We start from the raw sequence: 19819 nt of genomic DNA, 5'->3' as shown, positions 1-19819 counted from the left end.
GAAGATTAAATTGTTAAGACGGAGAAGCGATGAAGCGAAATATTTGCTTCTTAAATTAGTGACTCAGCTTCATGTTGTAGCACATTTTAACAGTCCGATCTACTAATCTTCCAAAAGATTAAAATTTAATTTTCCATTCTATGGATGTGGTAAAGATGCACACACAAGCCCACACAAACACACACACACACACACACACACACACACACACACACACACATACATCTTTGGTCTTCTTTTAACAGAGCTGAGAAAATATGTTCTTTCTAAACATTTCTACATCCTTGCTGTGTCAAAAAAACTGCTGTTGTAGAAATTAATTATTTAAATATTAAAACCACCAGGCTGGTAGCTATGCACAGTTTTTCCAACACAGTAGCACAGTAAGAAGTTTAGATGTTGTTACGTTACAGCCAAAGCATTAACAATTCCTCTGGTTTGTTCAGCATAACATGTGGAATTCCATTACAGCATGAAACTCCTACTCTCAGGGGAAAAAAAAAAAAAAAAAAAAAATCTTCTTTAACCCTCATGTGTATGTGTAGTGCAATGTACCATACTTATTACAGCTGTAGCTGTTATGCATCCAATTACAACTTTGTTTCAGTTTTTTTTTTTTTTTTTTTTTTTTTTTTTTTTTTTTTGATTTCCTGCATATTTGCCCTTGGGCTTGGCAAAAGTTTGAAATCAAAAAGTAAGATATTCAATTAACCTAAGCTCATATTCTTTCTCTCCCACAAAAACATCATGGGAGCAAAATGAGAGCAGGGAGTTAGGCAGAGTGCTCTGTCACTTGACCAGTCAATTTCAGTTTCCTGAATATTCACCCTCAAGCTCACTGAGGGTCTGAAATCAAAAAGTAGGGTATTCATAAAACTTTAGCCATTATTCTCTCTCCCCCATATAAATGTCAGCCAAACAAAATGAGATTTTCTCAGAACCAGAGGATGAACTCTTACTGAACCTTATTGTTTATTATAATATCAACAAGACAAAGAGAGAGTAAAGACGGGAACAAAGCGTGGCCCTGAGACTTGACAAAACCTGCATTTTAAAAATGACTGAGCTTCCGGTGGTTTCAGTGCCTTTTAATGTCTGTTTAGTCAAATTCTGGGATTCAAAGCTAATATTTTATGAATGGTAATTACACTAATATACACAACATCATCCCTTTCATCTTGTAAAGGGGATGATTAAGGTCATAACAGTCACCTTGATACTGGTAACTCAGATGATGAAAGCAGTGAAACCCCTGAACCCTGTGGAGCATGCACAGTTTCTCTCTGCTGTTCATGACGGAGTTCCTGCTTGAATAGACGGTTCACAGAGGAAAGAGACAGAAGAAAAATGGAAGAGAGGGGACGTAACAAACCCACAACTTTGCGTCTGCATCCGTTGTGTTTCAGTTTACTTTTTATAAATGTTCATATTAGTTTTATTTCTTTTAATGATAAGAATAAGAATAATATGGGGGGTATTTGTCACGGGCAAGATGTAAGAAGTTCAGAGCAGGTCTGCCAATCTCAAGCCAACACTCTGTGAAGGCAGCTTACTGCCAGGCATGTCGATGTCCCAGTCTCATAAAACATCAGCACCAGTACCTCCTCATACTGGCTGTGCTGATGAATTTCACCAAATTGATGAAGACTTATTTTATTTTAGTTAGTTTTGAAAGTACGCAATATAATTTAATATAATTTCGGTTCGTTTTCGGGTGTTTTTCTAAAGTCTAGTTTTTATTTTTAAATCTGTTTACTAAAATTTTTTTCCACACCTATTTTAGTTTTTAGTTCAGTTTTAGTTTACTATAATAACCTTGATCTGCTGACTCGTGATTGGCTGAGTGAGGAGCTGGGTGGGATTCAGCAGGAGCATGCTGGCTGTGCCTTGGTAAAGGATGTATCACAACATCGGCTGATGGTGAAAGTAGTTTCTTTTCTCTCAAAAACACACACACTGCAGCAGAGACCAGATTCAATGCCAAAAACAAAACGAAAGAACTTCGAATTTTTAAATCCAATTTGTCCCCACTTGCAGCTTTTTCTGGTTTAAGTAAGACGAATAAAAGACACCATGATGATACAAATGAAGTGTTTTGAGGAGATTTGCAATGGGAAAAGTCAGTGTTTTTCCACCAATGCTTACTCCATTTTACATTGACCATGTGCTAGAGTTTAGCTGAATTAAACATGAAAACAACTTCCAATAAGTGGAGGACTGTTTATTTGAGCAAAGGGTCAATATGAAACCACTACTAGCTGAGGGAGAATGATGCTTATCAAAGAGCAGTCAGTGCCAGAGTGACTGCTGTTAATGGCTTTCAGCACATGAGTCAATCATTGGTCAGTCATCAGTGGGTTTTTTTTTTTTTATCTTAAATGAAAGGATTTCAGTATTTTTTCAGTATTGTTCTTGAAACGGATGAATGAGATTCTGATATTTGTTTTTACTTTTGATTAACAAAGAATGTGAATCCTTATTTAAAAATTGCAAATCTGGTGTTGGGCCTCATGTCCATGAATGAACTCAGTTTCTCACAGTCCTCCGTGTTGGACATTACCTCTGCCCATAGACCCACCTTTCAGCTACCACTGGTCACTGTGACATGTGACCAGTGATGTCATCAGGTCAACAAAGTTCCCCTCTCTCTCCCAGGTTAGTCTCCCCTCTGTCTGGGTGCCAGAAGCAGCACCAGCTCTTCACACCTCTTGGGCAGGAGCCACTGCCCTCCCCCTGCTCTCCTAGCTGTGGCCCGCAGCTGCAGCTCTGCTCTACTTTGTTCACAATGTCCTGCTCAGAGCAGACACACCGAGAACTTCTACTTCTTACGGCAGAGACGTGAGAGCCTGCCTAAAGACCAAGTAACGGGAGCCATCAAGCAAGTTAGCACTGAGCTGCTAACAGCAAGGAACTCGAGCCAAGCAACGTCTCACTCAAGTCTGGACAACAAATAAAAGACTTCACCAATCGGCAGGCAACCACAACTTTTCCCTGCCTGGCTCATCTCCCACTAACAGAATCATCATCTGAAAGAAGCAGCACACTACACTGCAAAAACGCAAAATCTTACCAAGATTATTTGTCTTATTTCAAGTCAAAAATGTCTTATTTCTAGTCAAAATATCTCATTACACTTAAAATAAGACATGATCACCTCAGAAGTAACTTGTTTTTAGACAATTGTCTCTTGTTTCAAGTGAAAATTCACTTGAAACAAGTGGAAAATTTGCTTGTTTCATTGGCAAAATTTGCCAATGGAAAAAGTGAAAATTCACTTGAAATAAGTGAAAATTAGCTAGAAACAAGAAACAAATTAATCAACTTAAGAGTACTGCTACATGGTCAAGAAAGTCTGTTAACTTTGAAGTAAATGCACTGACTTGCATTGAAGTTGTTAAATAGACTGAACTGGCTGGCAACTTGATCTCTTTGCTGCCCATGCACATAGTTGATACTAGATGGTCCAAATATCTGGCCTCAAGCCTCACTCCAGGCTTGGGCCTTTCCCACCCAGCCCACCATGTTCCCTTGTCTTCTCCCTTTGTTTCCCAAAATGTGATGTGCCTTGGAAGCCATCTTGATGCGGCCGTTTTTGGTTCAGCCATCTTTCACACCCGTTTCCCCGCAGGAACAAACACGCACTCACACCTAAACACACATGCATACACACATCTGTACAGAGTCTTTAGTTAGATTACGTATTGCATTTTTAGTTTGTCATTTCTCAATAAATGCTTTTGAATCTACCTGCTAGTCAGTTTAATGTTGTATCAGAGTGAATTTTGTTCCAGATTGGTAGTTTAGTATATTTCCCTTTTTGAAGGATGGTACCCCAAGGTGGATTTAATGTAAATTAAATCCTATTTTGCAACATAAATCTTAATTCTTTCTGATAGCCCAAACTATAAGACTGAACCAAACAAATGGTGCCACCTGTATGAGGTAGTAGCCCCATCACTGGTTTCCATAATCTTGATTTTGCTCTATTTGGATAAGAACGACCATAATCAGATTACATATTTATGATCCAGCTAAAAAGAAAGTTTTGAAAAGCTGGACTCTGGATCTGTCAGTGCTACCATTTCCTCCGCTTTGATGTTTCTGCAAATTACCTTGACTCTCCTGGTCTACTTTGAATCCACATTGAGCCTGTGACATGAACAGAACAGGGTATAAAGCAAAGGGGCCGTTCGATCAACCTAAATCCTCCGCCACATTCAGAGGTTGTAGGGTTCATCCATAATTCATGCAGGAAGACACTGAACAGATTGAATTGTCACAAGGCAGGCTGTTACAAATGGAGAGAACGAGAGAGGAATGAGCTGCACACTTCTGAACTCCTGAACAGAAACAGTGTGTGTAGGAAGGAGAATGAGATTTTAGGAGTTCACATTTGGGCAGCAGGATGGCAGAGTTAGTGGGCAGTCTGGATTGCAAGGTTCTAGCCTCTACTGGGGCAAATGTCTGATCAGATAAAATTGGATTTGCCAAAGCTGTGTCCCAGTTCCAGGGTTGCCTCCTGCAAAGGTCAAAGATCAAATGCCATAGTCACTTGACATGGCCGTCTCAACCCAAAGTCTCCTCCAAATGCAGCCCAGATATGCAGCCGCCTGCTGGCACAACTATTCAATCTTTTTTCATTTTCCATATCCCAAGATGCATTTCACACAGCTGTCATTTTGGAAAGCTACAGTGGCAACAAGTGAAAAGGAAAGTGAAAAATACACACAAATGTAGCTAATGCATATGTAAGTGTAAGTGGTTGTATAAAATGTCAATTTAAAATGAGTGCTACATTTAAAAAAATAATAATATTAATTGCAACTTCATCTCATATCATTAGCACTTAAACCTTGCATAATAAAATGTTAAGTAAAGTAACTATTATAACAATTAAATTTCAGTTAGATCCATTTTTGAACATCAATGTACTTTGTTGTAGAGTTGTTTGATCGTGTCAGGCTGTGTTGGGGTCCGGACCCCTGATAATGTAAGAAGGGGTTAAGTTGACCATGTAGCGGCCGTTAGCCTGCTACAAGGTCTCACCTTCAGTCCTCTGAGGGCCAAACCTTCATAGGCCGTCTCCTTCAAATGAAGCAGCCCCTAATTTGGGACCAGGGTCAGGCTACGAGCAAAATCCAGCCCTGTCAATTTTCATCTGTACAGGCCCTCCTTTTCCCCAACGTGCACACTTATGAGCTGCATGAAGCAAAATCAGGTTATTTATAACATATACACAAAGCAACAGAGATCAAGTTTGCACCCTAATAACAGATATGCTTACTAGGATTCATAAAATATTATAATAAATAAATTACCAAGAAACAGCCTGGAGGTACCCCAAAGGCGCACTTATTCATTTGACAATTTGCAACCCAATTCTCTCCACACTTATGCTACAATCTGTAACTTAAACAAATCACATATTACAAAAACGTATGTCATGAATATAGTCTTTTCCTTATATAAGCTTTCCTTAATGCAGGTCTGGCCTAATGATCATCTGGAAATATTTCGGAACATTAATTAACAGTGCTCTATTCAGTCAGTCAGACATCAGGCTCATCAGTCAGGATCTCATGGTACTGACGCTGTTCAGACAGGTTCATCACTGCTGTTGTCAGGCTGTCACAAGCTCCAAGCTGCACCTTGCCGGAGCGCCCCAGAGTGACTGATCAGCTGAGCCATAGTAACTCTCTCACCTTGACATCATTTGAAAAAACAACAGCAGTGTGGCCTTAAGGAACAATAGAATAGAATAGCATGTCCTACGTTAGATGCTAAGAAGACGTCTCATCAGTTCACTCTTTTCTTCCCTCCTGGCGATTATTGCATCAGTGTCCAAAGCCGTAAGAATGTTTTTTTTTCTGTAGCCAGAAGCATGGATGCCTCAAGATGCACTTGTGATGTTTTGCACTTTCGATGTTAGCATTAAACATTTTGCAGCATCAGCCCTTAGACCTTTTCTATTAGATTCCATTTGATTATTTCCTGCTTGACCTCTGTCATTACTGGGATGGACGCTTCCACTTGAAGGGGTTGGGGGAGGATGAAGGCAACACTTCCTGCACCTGCCTTACAGTATGTAGACCACATGTGTCGAGCCATGTGCCATGGAGGGCCAAGGGGCTGGTGGCGTTTTTGGTTGGAATGAAAACCTGCATTCTCTTGGCCCTCCATGGCACATGGTTCAACCCTCCTGATGTAGACGATTGACAATATGGACCGTGTTACCCTCTGTTAGATGGGCTGTTCCAACATAAAGTGGGCGATGGCCAGCAGGTTGAATTTTTTTTTTTTGTCCCCACATTGCTGCCATTGAGGCCCACTTATGGGCCGGCCCATCTGCCATATTCCAGAATTGCCAGATTGCCAGTCCGAGCCTGAATGGGACACATCTCAAGACACCAAATCTCTTGAATCACTGGTGTTATGTTGCATTTAAGACAACTTGTAACATTCAGCAGCCTCGTGCTCTAAACCTCCTCAGAAGGAGATCCTTGCTTGCCACAGAGAGGAACACTCCACACAGCACGCCAAGGCCAAGCCGACGAGGAAGTCTAAGCCCCCGTCCATGAGCCGCACAGCGAGCCAGCTGTCCCTCTCCTTTCTCCCGCACTGAATGCTTGGAACGGCACAGGTAGACCTCCAGGAAGAGAGTTTTTTTTGTTGTGGTTTTTTTTTTATTTTGGTGTTTTTTTTTGGTGAAATATTTTTGTTGAAGGAATTCTTGGTTGAACAGAAAGTGGACTGACAAAACCTTTGTTTATTTTGTGAAAAAAAAGGACTGAACCAAATTTTTTTGTGGACTGAATTATTTTTTTTTGTGAAAAGGACTAAAAACAATTTCAAATCAAAAAGAAAGGACTGAAAAGCCTTATAATTTCTTGTGAAAAAAAAAAACACCTTGAGTTGCATTTTTTGTTGTATTTTGTAAATATATTCATTTCTCTGTTTGGAACAAAATGTGTTGGTTGCCTTGATTCCCTCTTACCAGTGTATTCCTTGTTGGGTTGTTGAGTTTTATACTGAAACATCCTTTGTGTTGGGTTTTTGGAGTGAAGGTTTCTTTTTATTTTCTGACTGTGACTAACCAACAAGATAGTACAAGCAAATTGTCAGGCTTGCTACCTGACTAGCACCCCAATAACCACCCTCACTCAGAAATAAATTATCAAAATCTTCCTCCAATAAGAAATCCGTCACAAACTGTGAACTGAGAAACTTCCCTCTCGGAATTTCTTGCTTCCCACATCAGAGCACTGAAGTGGTTGAGGTGGGAACAATACGGATGGCCAAATGAAAGCCATGAATGGATGACTTTACTTGAGATATAGACATGATGTCATCACTAAAGGGCAACTGTACACTTTTAACATTAGAGTAATTTAAGCTTTCAGTTTTGATGGTCTGTTTTGAAAGCTTAACAAATTTCTTGTTCTTACCATTCACAAAAAATGGCACCATGTTTTGGAAATATGATATTACAGAACTATATTTCAGATGCACTGGAAGCCTGAGAGTTTCTGGCGAGTTCAAGGGACATCCTTGTGGATTTTTCTCTTCAGAAGTTAGAAATTCCCCAAATCACAGTTCTCATGAATGCAGCATGTGCGCCATGAATTGTTTGATCAGCTCAAATTTACTTCAGCAACTTGTTATGCAACAAACCCTGACCTCTGACCTCCCAGTGGCCAAGGGACAGATGATGGGACAGGACATGGTGCAGGGAAGGATCACTCACTGGTGCAAACCAATAGTATATCACTTTGGGAAGGAAACACAATTTTATTTGAAGGGGCAAGTGGATGGGAGAATATTTGTTAAGTTTTTATTGGCTGAAATTTTAATTTACACCTACTAGTGCAGAATGATGTCACTGTTTAAGATCCCCTGGCTGCGTCTGTGCTCAAGGGCTGCAGCCCTCCAAGGCTGCATTTGAAGGATGATTGCATTACAGTGGCGTGACTAGGCTGGCCCATTTGAAAATATTTCGAAGGCTCCTCCAAACTCAGCCAAGAAATGCGGCCTTCTTTCAGCTGAATTTGGAGGACATAGCTGGTGTACCCTTCACGGCCAAGCATATCCCAGAGACAAGAGACAAGAGGCTTTTATTTCCCAGCAGCTCGTCTGTGGAGCCCCAACTGGTTTGAAAGGTGAGGGCCATGTTTAGGATTTCTATCTGGTGGAGATCGCTGCTGTTTCTGAGTCCGATTTTATTTGACTTGTTTGTCAGTACAGTCGACCTAATGACTGACTGTCCGCACCACAACCTGTGTGTGTGTGTGTGTGTGTGTGTGTGTGTGTGTGAGAGAGAGAGAGAGAGAGAGAGAGAGAGAGAGAGAGAGAGAGAGAGAGAGAGAGAGAGAGAGAGAAGGTGTAACAAAGTAATGTTTATATCAGCAGTCTGAGAGAGTGAGAGGTTTTTTTTTTTTTTTTTCAGAATATTATAAATGTGCCCTGCAGTCTAAAACCTGGCAGGTTTTCATGTCTTGCATGTGTAGGCCAGTGGAAACTAGTTTACTTAAACAATTCTCCATCATCTTGCTCAAATTGTCTCTATCCACAATTTTATTATTGACAGTGATGTTTACAAGCATTTCCAATAGAATTAAAGAAGACGGGTTTGCGGATGTCTGAAGTGCCTTAAAGTCTTAAATGCAACATTTCTTAAATTCATTCATTTCTAATCTCTCATTTTTTAATAATAAACTATTTATGGTGTCAGTGTTAGTCCCTCCCAAAAATCAGAAGAGGCCAGACAGCAGCTGCTATGGCTAAATGAAAATCTTACTCTGTCCTCTACTTTCAGATAGTAATATTTATCTAGATTTATTTATCAGGTATAAATAAATGGGAGATCTGACAATATAAAATACATTGGATACTGACTTCTAACTTAATATTATTTGGCCTTTATTTCCTTTGGGTAAAGTATTTCATGTGAACAGCTCCTGAACTAATTTGGTTTGATTTTACATGCAGTACTTATGTTGAACATGTATGTTCATGTACGTATGTATGCATGTATGGATGGATGTGTATATGTATTACAGCTGTTATACATTGTATAGTTCCGTTTAGTCTAAATAAAAGAAGAAAATGTGAAAGTCTTGAATTTAATTTGATAAATATTAGCACCATGGGAAATGATTATTTGATTTATGAAATTAACTATGAATGACTGAATGAAAATGAAATTAGAAACTGATTAATTAATAACATGACAACTTGATTAATGTAGCTTAGAAAGTTACTGACTTTAGAAAATACACTGACAGAATGAATGAAAATTAATTATTTTACCTAGAAACTGATTGAATGACAAATTCTGATTCAGTGATGAATGACAACATATAACAATAATATAGACACAGCACAGGCAGAGGGCAGGGCGGGAACAGCTGCTGACGTAAACAGGAAGTCCTCTGGAGACCGGACCGTCCCGTTTCAGAGAGCGCTTGGTTTGGCCTTCAAGGCCCACAGAGGACACAGCCTTTGTGGACTATGAAGACTGGGGCCCCAGAAGGCTGCAGCCCCTGAGCTGGGACACAGTCACAGCCTCTGTTTTACAGGAAGTACAAGTCCTGTGAGGTCACTTCATGGGGACTTTAATTAATGTTTATTCATATTAATATTATTCCTTACCGGGATCAATATTATACCACATTGTTATGTCCATTCAATTAAACACACTCACCCATTATATGTCTGTCTGTTGTGTAGAAGTATTAGTGGAGACGGAGTGTCAGAGTGGGAAACCATGTCCTGGATTAACCTCAAATGATTCAATGACTGGAGAAGCAGAAAGAAGCAGACTTCTTCCCTTCAAGGACAGATTCAAATTCCAAGACTAAAGCAAGAGTCATTGTTAACCCCAGTTCTGCTCAGCACACACACACAGCCACAAGCACAACTGGTAGCTTGTAATCGTCCTTTTTATTTTCCACACACAGAGGCTTTTCAAACATAAATACACAGCTTGCTTGTCTTCACCTCCTCTTACATGCCTGGTTTCCCTGGAGGGCGCAAAGTTCTGTTTCTCAAACGTTAACTGGAAACAAAATCGAACAGTGAGGAGAACAGCCGTCCTCCTCTGGCTCCAGTGTGTGTGTGTGTGTGTGTGTGTGAGAGAGAGAGAGAGGGAGAGAGAGAGATGCCCCAGGTCCAGCACACTACTGTATAAAAGGAGAAAGCATAATTACACAACAGGTAAAACCTGTGCCAATTAGGCTCTTATGGCACTGCTCCCACGAGCCACTCCTACCAAACTCTCCCCTGCAGCTGAGCCAGACCACACACCACTAGTTTGCATTATTTGCACTATTAAAAAAAAATCCATCTTAAGTCATTAAGTCTGGAATGGAGTTAAAATAATGTTCTTCTTTAAAAGGGTAAAGAAATCTACCAGTGGGATGAGCTATTCTTGCTTGTTTCTAATTGTTTCAGGATTTTTCCTGGGAACAAGAATAAATAAAGTAACAATAAAGCAGAATAAGGCAGATCAGCCCACTAGTATCAAGAAAATGATGCCTGATTCAAGATCATTTGAAAACAACTTGATTAGCATTTGAAACAAATGGGATTATCTCTGCCCACTGTCAGATTTTTTTTTTTTTTTTTATTGTTTGAAAAGAAACGAGATTTTAACACTGAAAATGAGACCAAATGAACTGATAAGATCGAGAGTATGAGAATATTTTGCCAAATCCCAAAACTGCAAAGTACATGTTTTAATGAATGAAAATGACACCATAACTCACATCTCTGTGGCACAGCTGTTAGCGAGACGCATTATCAAAGCAGAGAGCAAATCACATGAATCACTGATAGTGCCCACCACTGGCCATGCCTAACATTATCAGTTTGCATATGTGTATGCATCATCTGCCTGCAGAAGTGCCCTTTCCAAATGCCACGAAAGGTCACAAAGTAATAAGTCAAAGTGCTGCCGTGCTTGGCAAGACTCAGATATTTCACACACTTTCTTATGCAGGAGTGCCGTGGAGAGTAGAGAACAGTAAGCAGGAGACATAACAGGAATTGATCTAAAATTAATCACTGAGTCACTGGTGCTTCTTGTCAGCAGCCGAGCGCTTTGATTTAAGAGCCCAGGCGTCTTGCTCCTGTGCACCTCGGCGTTTTAATGTACAGCACTTAACGCTGTGAAGGGTCAGCGACAATCTGGTGTTTCCAGACAAATATTGATGCTCCTTGTTTTGTTTTGTTTTTTTATATGTATGAAATCAATACGGAGCCACTGTTTCTCCTTGAGTGATGAAGCCCAGGAGGAGGAGGAGGAGGAGGAGGAATCACTGCTTCCTGTTGACTCATTACAGCTCAAACTGCAGGCCTGGAAATCCATACATAGGCTACAAGCATTTGAGTGCAATGAATTTGTAAAAAATTGCCCTGTGCTGTATGTTCTGTGAACTATATATTGTAAATGATATATTCATGTATTGGCCAAGCAGTCATCAACAGCTCAGAGCTCAGAGGTCCATGGATCAGCACGCTACGGATACATAGAGTGTTGAGGTAAGCTGGCTGACCGCATTTGTTCATGTTTTCATTCACTCAACTTCAGAGGTGGGAAGTAACGAAGTACAAATACTTCGTTACCGTACTTAAGTAGATTTTTCAGGTATCTGTACTTTACTTGAGTATTTAATTTTCTGCCGACTTTTTACTTTTACTCCCTACATTTGAACACAAATATCTGTACTTTTTACTCCTTACATTGTCAAAACAGGCTCGTTACTTCTCTCTCCCTCTCTCTCTCTTTTTGGTGGGGGCGGGCGGGCTCCTTACCACCAAGAAAAACATTCCAACACCTGCACCGGCACCGTACGAGAACAAAAGGCAGAGAAACTCTCCAGCTACAGCAGCGCACTGACATAGATTGTGTAACAAAGTGAAGAGTCGCCACTCGCCGCTCTATTTTCACTGGCTAACAGCAGCACACTGGCTTAGCTTGTCTATTCATAGAAGAGGTATCACTTCAGCTTATTTTTCATTCTATGTTATCACATGCATACTACTGCTCATTCACTGGTAGTTGAATTGTTAGGTCTGTTTGATAAGTAATTTACATTTTTAAAACAAATAATAATTTAACATATATTAAATTATTGGAGTCAAGCTTACTGGTAAACATCTACTCCTTCAAGATAATTTATTATGTTCTACAACTCATAAACATACACCAACACTACATACTGAGTGTTTGGGCAGCATATCTCCTCTGTGCTACAAAAGATCCGTGGTAAAAATTATTAACATTAACGCTGAAGCCCTCCCCCACAGTTTCCAAAAATCCTGGAGGAAATCCTGCACAGAGAGGGAAAGGGAGAGAGGGCGCGGGGCGTGAGAGCAGTTAAGAAAAAGAAAACCATAAAGAGAAATCTGGAGACATGGAGGAAGACAGTTGCCAGGGAAGATAACGTTAGTCGACAAACAAACAGAGTCGGAGAAGCAAGAAAAAATCTCTTAAAAGTCATATATGTTAGGTATAGTGTTGAGAGTACCAAAGCTATTATCAAGGTACTCATTCAAGACCTCTGGGCAGTTCAGTCTTGATTATTGTGTGAAAGTGGGCTTGCAGCAAAACTGTACCAGCACTTTGCAGGTTGTTAATAAAAGAGGAAAAGTTCCTGTTTTGTGTGCCCTGAACTTTTTTTGTCAAAAAGTTATCAAAAAGGTATATGTATCATTAATGGTAAAAAAATCATTTTACTTTTTACTTTTGTACTTAAGTACATTTCAGAGCCTGTACTTTCTTACTTTTACTTGAGTAAAGAAGTTGAAGTGGTACTTCTACTTTTACCAGAGTCTTTTCTCACACAAGTATCTTTACTTCTACTGAAGTACAGAATGTCAGTACTTTTGCCACCTCTGCTCAACTTCAGCTAGCAGCTCATCAGCTATTGCTAGTATTTCAGTGACAAACACTTAACCTACTTCTAAATGTCACACTTTCCAAACTTATTTACTTTACTTAGCTTAGTTATTAATGAGGCCGGGTTCAGGTATACACATGTAACTCTGCACTTTAACTGATGGTTTCCTCGTGCTGTTGTTGCTCTGTTTGGTTTCTGTGAGATTGTAGCCAGTGTTTTTTTTTTTTTTTCATTCAGGACAATAAGGATTACTGACCTGAACTGGTTGATGCTAAAGTTTCAACTTAAAGACCCCATGAAATGGACTCTTACTTTCTTGATTTGATGTATTTCCTGTTGAAACAGGAAGTTTGGGCGGGACAGAGTGCAGGGATGGATCATTAACAAGTACAAACCAACAGGATCTCAGTCTTGGAGAGAAACACAAGTTTATTTGAAGGGGTAAGGTGGATGTGAGAGCATGTTTAAAGATCTGTGAAGTTTTTATTGGTTGAAATTTTAATTTACAGTCATGGTGCAGGGTGATGTCATAATATATAAGATAATCCGTTTTACAGGAACTAGAGGTCACGTGAGGTCATTTCACGGGGACTTAAACACTAGACACTAATCCTGTCTCCTTGCGGCAGAGAATTGGAAATTGGTTCAAGTGAGAGAGAGGAGTGCTTGAGTTGAATTGTGGGCCAGCTGCCGTGAACCTCACTCTACCAGGCATTACCGCTCCAATCAATTACAGTGCAGTACAAAGACATTTCAAATTTACCTTAAATTAAAATATATAAAACCTGCATGTTTAAGCCTGGCACACAGGTTAAATTAGATGTTAATTGGTTAATTTGGTTTTAAAAAAAAAAAAAAATCATGATAGGTCATGCAGGCCATTCAGTTCTACTGAGGTGGTCAGTTTGTACAGGTAGAAATACAATTAGATATTTGTTACCCAGAATCACCGGCCCTCCAATATGGCTGCCAGTACGTGTTATGTCACCAGAAAGCTCTCTATAAGCGCTGCTGTCTTTCCCGTCTCTGCCTCCTCCTCCTCATTATACATAATAATTAGATATTCGTTCTTCAGTCCATCTGTCTGTCACATGCAATTTATCAGGCAAGTACAACTGTGCAGCATGTTTTTTTTTTTTTTTGTTTTTTTTTTAAGCAAGACCAACCAATAATTTCAGTGGACAGCTTGTGAAGTAGTGCTTAGCAAACCATCTCATTTATTTTTACTGCAGCAGAATAAAAATGTAGCTAATACCACAACTGATTTTTCTGCCCCACTATAAATATTGTCACATATTTGCATGGGAACATACCTCCTCTTTTATATGTAACGTACTGAATAAACAACCTTCTGTGACTGATGGGTCCTCTGTTACACTTGCCTCGCACTATTTCAGACAGATTACAGGGCATCATAGAGTGGTTGCTGCTGTGCAAAAAAAAAAACAAACAAAAAAAAACCTCAAGCAGCACGTCTGTTCACACAGTGCTTCATTTTGTCTGCAAATGTGTTCTTTTGTTGGTATTGTAGCGTGAGGGAGGCTAGTACATAAGTATGGTAGCGACAACGCCACCTGGGGAATTTCACCCCAGGAAATTATTAATTAGAGGGCTAATGCACAGGGGGCCACTCAGGTTCGCAGTATCACAGGCAGAGACGGTTCATAATAAAGAAATGTTTATTAACAAAAAAAGAAATAACAACAAATAGAGCACCAGGGCAAAGTCACATCACTGTTTTTAAAAAGGGCTGGTAGAGGGGCAACAGTCGGACAGGGCTGGGGCTTACCGTGGCAGCAGGGGAGTAAAAAAAAAGGGAAAAACAAAAGTCCTCAAACTATGCACCCGTGTCACTGCACACCAACCAAGAAGGGAACGTGAAGGTAACACCACCACCAGGAAACCGGGCTGCTGCCGGGGGCCTCAGCACCTGTCCAGAGAGAGAGGGGAAAGGTTAAAACTACCAGCCACTTGACCCCTGGTGCATCTCTCTAAATAAACAATATAATTGAAAAAAAGGAAACAAAAACCACAAACAAACAAATAATTTGTTCAACAGAGAAGAGAAAAATAAACAAAAGAAACCCCACAATAATCAATATAAAAAAACATTTAACTTAAAAGACAACAAACCAATAACAATTCACTCAAAACAAAACAAAAGAATAACTCAAGGCAACTCTGATGATTAGACAACTTAAAAACAGAGTCCCACTATGCGGCGCTTCTTTATTATAGGGCCGGCCTCCGGGGTGTGGGGTCCGGCCACGCACTGCCTGCGGGGACAGAGCCGGTCCTTATCGCCGCGGGTTAGCGGCTCGCAGCTCCGGCGGCTGGCCAACGACGTAACCCCGTGAGAGGGAGCAAACACACACACGAAACAGAGCCGAGCCAAAGCAGCAGCCGATCTTGGATCGGTAGCTGAAAACAATAACAAAATTAGCACAAACAAATAAAAATTGTCCATGAAACGCTAAATAATAGTTGTATAGCGAATTTAGCATGGTACATACCCTCAAGCTGTGCCACAGTGCGACCTCACTGTGGAGGACGGGAGTAATAAACGGGCGAAAGCTGCAGCAGGAAAACACACCATAAATACTTGCCAACAAGGAGCTTAATGGTAGCAGCACGAGACAGACAAGACGACTCACCAAGTCGACAGACAACCACGCGACAGCGGGCCTCCAGCAGAGCAGTCCGTCCGCCCCTGGACCAGTGGTCAGCCACGCTACAAACAGGTGGAGACCGTCACCGAGATGCCTGCTGCGCGTTCAACAGTAGATAAAACAGCACGAGGCCTTACCTGAGTGGTAATATGACCCTCGTCGATCGCCACGCCAAACAAAGGCACCAGCTGCCCACGATGCTGCAGCTAACCCGGAAAATGCTTCGGGAAGGAGGAAGACCCAGGCATGGGCGCACCTGGCTTATATAAGCTCCGCCTAAGGCTCAAGATGGCACAACCTGGCACAGTGCCACACAGTGGCCAGGAGGGACCGAACCACTTGCCACAGTATGAAACTGATGAAATCGGCTTCAGCAGCAAACACAGCGTGGCCTTTACTGCATCTGCTCTATCTCTGTTGTCCCTCTGTTACTTTTTCTTCAAAATAGATTTGTGCTCTCTCTCTCTCTCTCTCTCTCTCTCTCTCTCTCTCTCTCTCTCTCTCTCTCTCTCTCTCAATCTCTCACTCTCCTTTAGAGAATATTGGTGTCCATTATTGGTGGAATAACTGAGGTAATGGGTTAGACTTGGACAGCCAAAATTGGTCACTTTCTCTGAATTGCTGGGAGTTTTCCCCCCTGCTCTCCAGCCAGTTGCTGCTGCACTTTCAGTGTGTTTGCAGGGCTGGAAGCTGCTTGTCACAACATGCACAGCAGACAGCAAACAGTCAAGCTCAAACGATATTCATTGTTCTGTTATAATTGGCCTTATAGTTCATGTCTCTTGCAGTATTCAATGCATGTTAAAGTTCAATGCTTCTTGTATTATTCAGAACAGCTTGGCTATTAGCAGAAGGTAAACAAAGCTGGAACCAGACATATTTTCTCTATCTTATTTGTTAGGTCTATTGCATTAGATACACGCCCAATCAACATACATACACATAGCATCACACATTCCGAGATCAAGGCATGGACAGTGGTTGGCCTGTCCATGTCCGGTAACTGGCCAATTACTCTCGGTTGCGTTTAAAGTCCAACCTATGTACGGGGCAGGCCCAAGCCCAAGAACATAAATATGTATCATTTCCTGATATCGACACTCATTCTGACTGAGATCCTGCGAGAGCTCTGTCACACTGAGACCAGCGCTGCTTTGCTTTACATGTGACCAAATAAATATTATATCTGAGAGCTGAAGATTGACTCCGGTCTGTCCTTGGGCATTCAACAAAAGAATCGGGTCCTAACAATTGGTGCTGGTGACCCGGATTGACTGACTCTGAGGCCGTGTCCCATCGAGGACCGCCGGAGACGGTTGGAGGAGAACCTTTCTCAGACAATTCCAGGCGCCTAAAACAAAGGTGAGCAGAAAACCCTTTTCTATCAAAAATTTCTGCACATTGGTCATACTAAATTAGATTGTCTGATTAATGCTACTCTCTGATCGAAAAATTGTGATAAATTTGGGGGGAAATACATAACTGTATGTGTTTATCAACTGAATGGTCACATGTAAAGTATCAATCACATAGACTCACGTGAGGGAAAGTGAATAAGTGTCCTAGTCTAGTTTAAACTGGTAAATCTAAAAGAGAAAAGAGAAGTTTTATAGGACGCTAGAGCTCCCACATAAACTGAGGCCGGATTACTGCCAAATAGTCTGGTGTCAGGAGACATTTTGATGCTGCTGAGTGCGACACCATTGGGGGCGTTGCCAGGCTGCGTCTGAGGCCACTGGAAGTGGGAATTTTTTTTCTCCAACAATTGCTATAGAGAATAGGCCTAAAGCTCTATAAGGACACAGGGAAAGGTCTGTTGTTTTTCATACCAATGCGGGGTGGTTTCCTACTTGATTGATATTTTACTGTGCCTGTGGCAGTGTATCGAACAGTTGAGACTGGTCGAGAATTCCTGCCCTGATACAGATCTCAAGTAGTTCTGCAAGGGGGGCATTGGAACAGGTTAGAACGGGGATTTTCTAGCTTAAGGTGTTGCAGAGGTGGTGAATTAAAACGAGTGGATAGACTGGGAGAACCCCCAGCGATTAAGCGCACAGAGCACTAGGCTCCGTGTAGAAGCTTCTTAATCGGGTCCCCACTCGGGCGCTGAGCCATTTGCCCTCTCTGTTGACACGTGTCTACATTTAAAGATGTCGCAAAAGGTTGTTGATAAATGGAAGGATTGCAAACCCGGGTCCCTGGGCTCGGTGCTGTTAGAAACCTTGACAAGATGGCAGAAAAAGGTTCCAAAGGAGGAAGAAAAGAAAGCCATGGATAGGTTTGTGTATTGGGTGAGGGAAATGCAGGAGAGGGGAATGTTTGGGGGGTGCGAAAGCGCTCCACCTGAACTGAGTGCATTTACCTACATTTGGCAACAGGCAGCAAGAAGTGTGACCCAGGCAAAAGAAAAGTTGCAGGAAACAGGTGTGTGGCAGAGAGGGTTAGGGAGAGTAGGGAAAGGAAGAGCAGGAAAAGAGGTAAAACACACAGAAACATTTCTTGCGAACTGCCACTGTTTTTTGGGAGAGGTTAAGCTCTCCATTCAGAAGTCCTCTGCACAACCACAACAACAGGTGCCAGCTAAACCCTTGCCTTCTCCAGAGACACACTGTGCCGAGAGTACCGATAAGACATTCATAACAAAAACAATTCAGTCGGAAGCTGCCGAGTTTACAGATAACACGTCCCAAGCGAAAACAATTCAGGCACAACAGGCCGTGATCGAAAACAAAACATTGTCACCCATGGTAACTGAGACTGCTCCAGCACCCGTGACCTCCCCCTCTCCCTATGCCGAGGCAAGGAGCATGTTGGAAGCTGTCCAACATCAGATGCCTCTGAGTGATGCCACTAGCTCTAAGAAACCTTGCACACTTCACACTACCACTGTTGATGTGTCCCCATTAGTTGTTGTCAAAAACGGTTTGTTGCAATTAGCTCCACACTCAGGGGATAGAGCATCCCAAAAACAAGTAGAGGACTATCTGAATGATACTGCTCAGAGGTGCACTGATCCCATGTCTACTAGCACTCGAGTAGAGCCACCTACTTCAGACGTTTCGTCTGATTCCGCTGACCCTGACCAGTTTCAATCAGACACTCCAACATCTGAACATGAATATATGAACAACCCTGGAACTGAAGGTGGAGACACTGCTGCACGTGGAGCACCTTATGCTGGTGGGCGAAGGGGCCCCCGTGATGGGAGAGTATCTGCTGATTCATTCCGTCGCCCTAACAGTAGAAATCATGGCAACATTCACAATTGTGCAGACACCCGTCGTCGTCAAAATCAAATGCCTTTAGTGTCATCAACCACCACTGGAGGCCGTGCCTCCACCTCTTATTCGCCCTTTTCTTTACAAGACACAACACTGATCAAGGCCAAGCTGCCTGACATCAACAAAGGGGGTGCCCCTTGGATAAAGGCATTTTTGGAGGCATGCGCAGGCATAGTCCCTGCTCTGGGTGATTTCAGACGTGTGTTTACAACTTGCACGTCCTTGGGAATGTTGAGAGAAATAGAGCAACACTGTCATGCATTGATTTGGCTAATGCTTTCTTTTGTGTGCCGCTCCATGCAAACTCACAACACCTATTTGCATTCACATATGAAGGCAAACAGTACACCTACTCTCGCCTTCCTCAAGGGTTTATAGACTCACCATCTATTTTCAATCATGTGCTAAGACAGCAACTGCAGTCTTTGGCTTTACCACAAGGGGTAGTGCTACTACAATATGTGGATGACATTCTTTTGGCAGCTCCTGATTCAGATTCCATAATGACTGCCACAGAGATGCTGCTTCAGCATCTTGCAAAATGCGGCTTCAAGGTCTCCAAACACAAACTCCAAATTGGGAGACCTAAAGTGACCTTTTTAGGCCGTGTGGTCTGCTCCTCTGGCCTACACATCACCACTGCACACAAAACTGACATCCTAAACCACTCCAAACCTGATACGGTCAAATCAATGATGCAGTTTCTAGGCCTAGTGACATACAGCAAAAATTTCATCCCTGACTTTTCCAACCTGGTGGCACCACTCAGAGCATTGATGACTCAAGCAGGATACAAAAACTACAACTCCCCGTTGCAGTGGACTGCCGCTGCTGAAAAAGCTTTTGTTGATGTCAAAACAGCACTGTCATCGGCATGTGCTCTCCATGCTCCTAATTACTCTGAGCCATTTCACTTGGATGTTGATGAAAAGAACGGGTTTGTCAATGCCGTTCTTTATCAAAAGGGGGA

General features: G+C 41.7%; 1 long non-coding RNA gene across 2 annotated transcripts; it reads right to left on the bottom strand.

Moving 5' to 3' along the window:
• Positions 1-14553: 14553 nt before the first annotated feature.
• Positions 14554-15799, bottom strand: LOC115371716 (uncharacterized). Of its 2 annotated transcripts, XR_003929383.1 has the most exons (4): positions 15706-15799; positions 15554-15630; positions 15413-15473; positions 14554-15320 (listed from the first exon to the last, which is right to left on the bottom strand). It is a non-coding gene; the product is annotated as an uncharacterized LOC115371716 (long non-coding RNA). The 2 variants fall into 2 exon arrangements; XR_003929382.1 differs by having other exon boundaries at positions 14554-15473.
• Positions 15800-19819: the final 4020 nt, after the last annotated feature.

Source organism: Myripristis murdjan, chromosome 14, assembly GCF_902150065.1.
Source record: "Myripristis murdjan chromosome 14, fMyrMur1.1, whole genome shotgun sequence".
Classification (NCBI taxonomy): Eukaryota; Metazoa; Chordata; class Actinopteri; order Holocentriformes; family Holocentridae; genus Myripristis; species Myripristis murdjan.
Note: the sequence above shows the minus strand (reverse complement) of the source record. Positions and strands in the feature narration are given on the sequence as shown.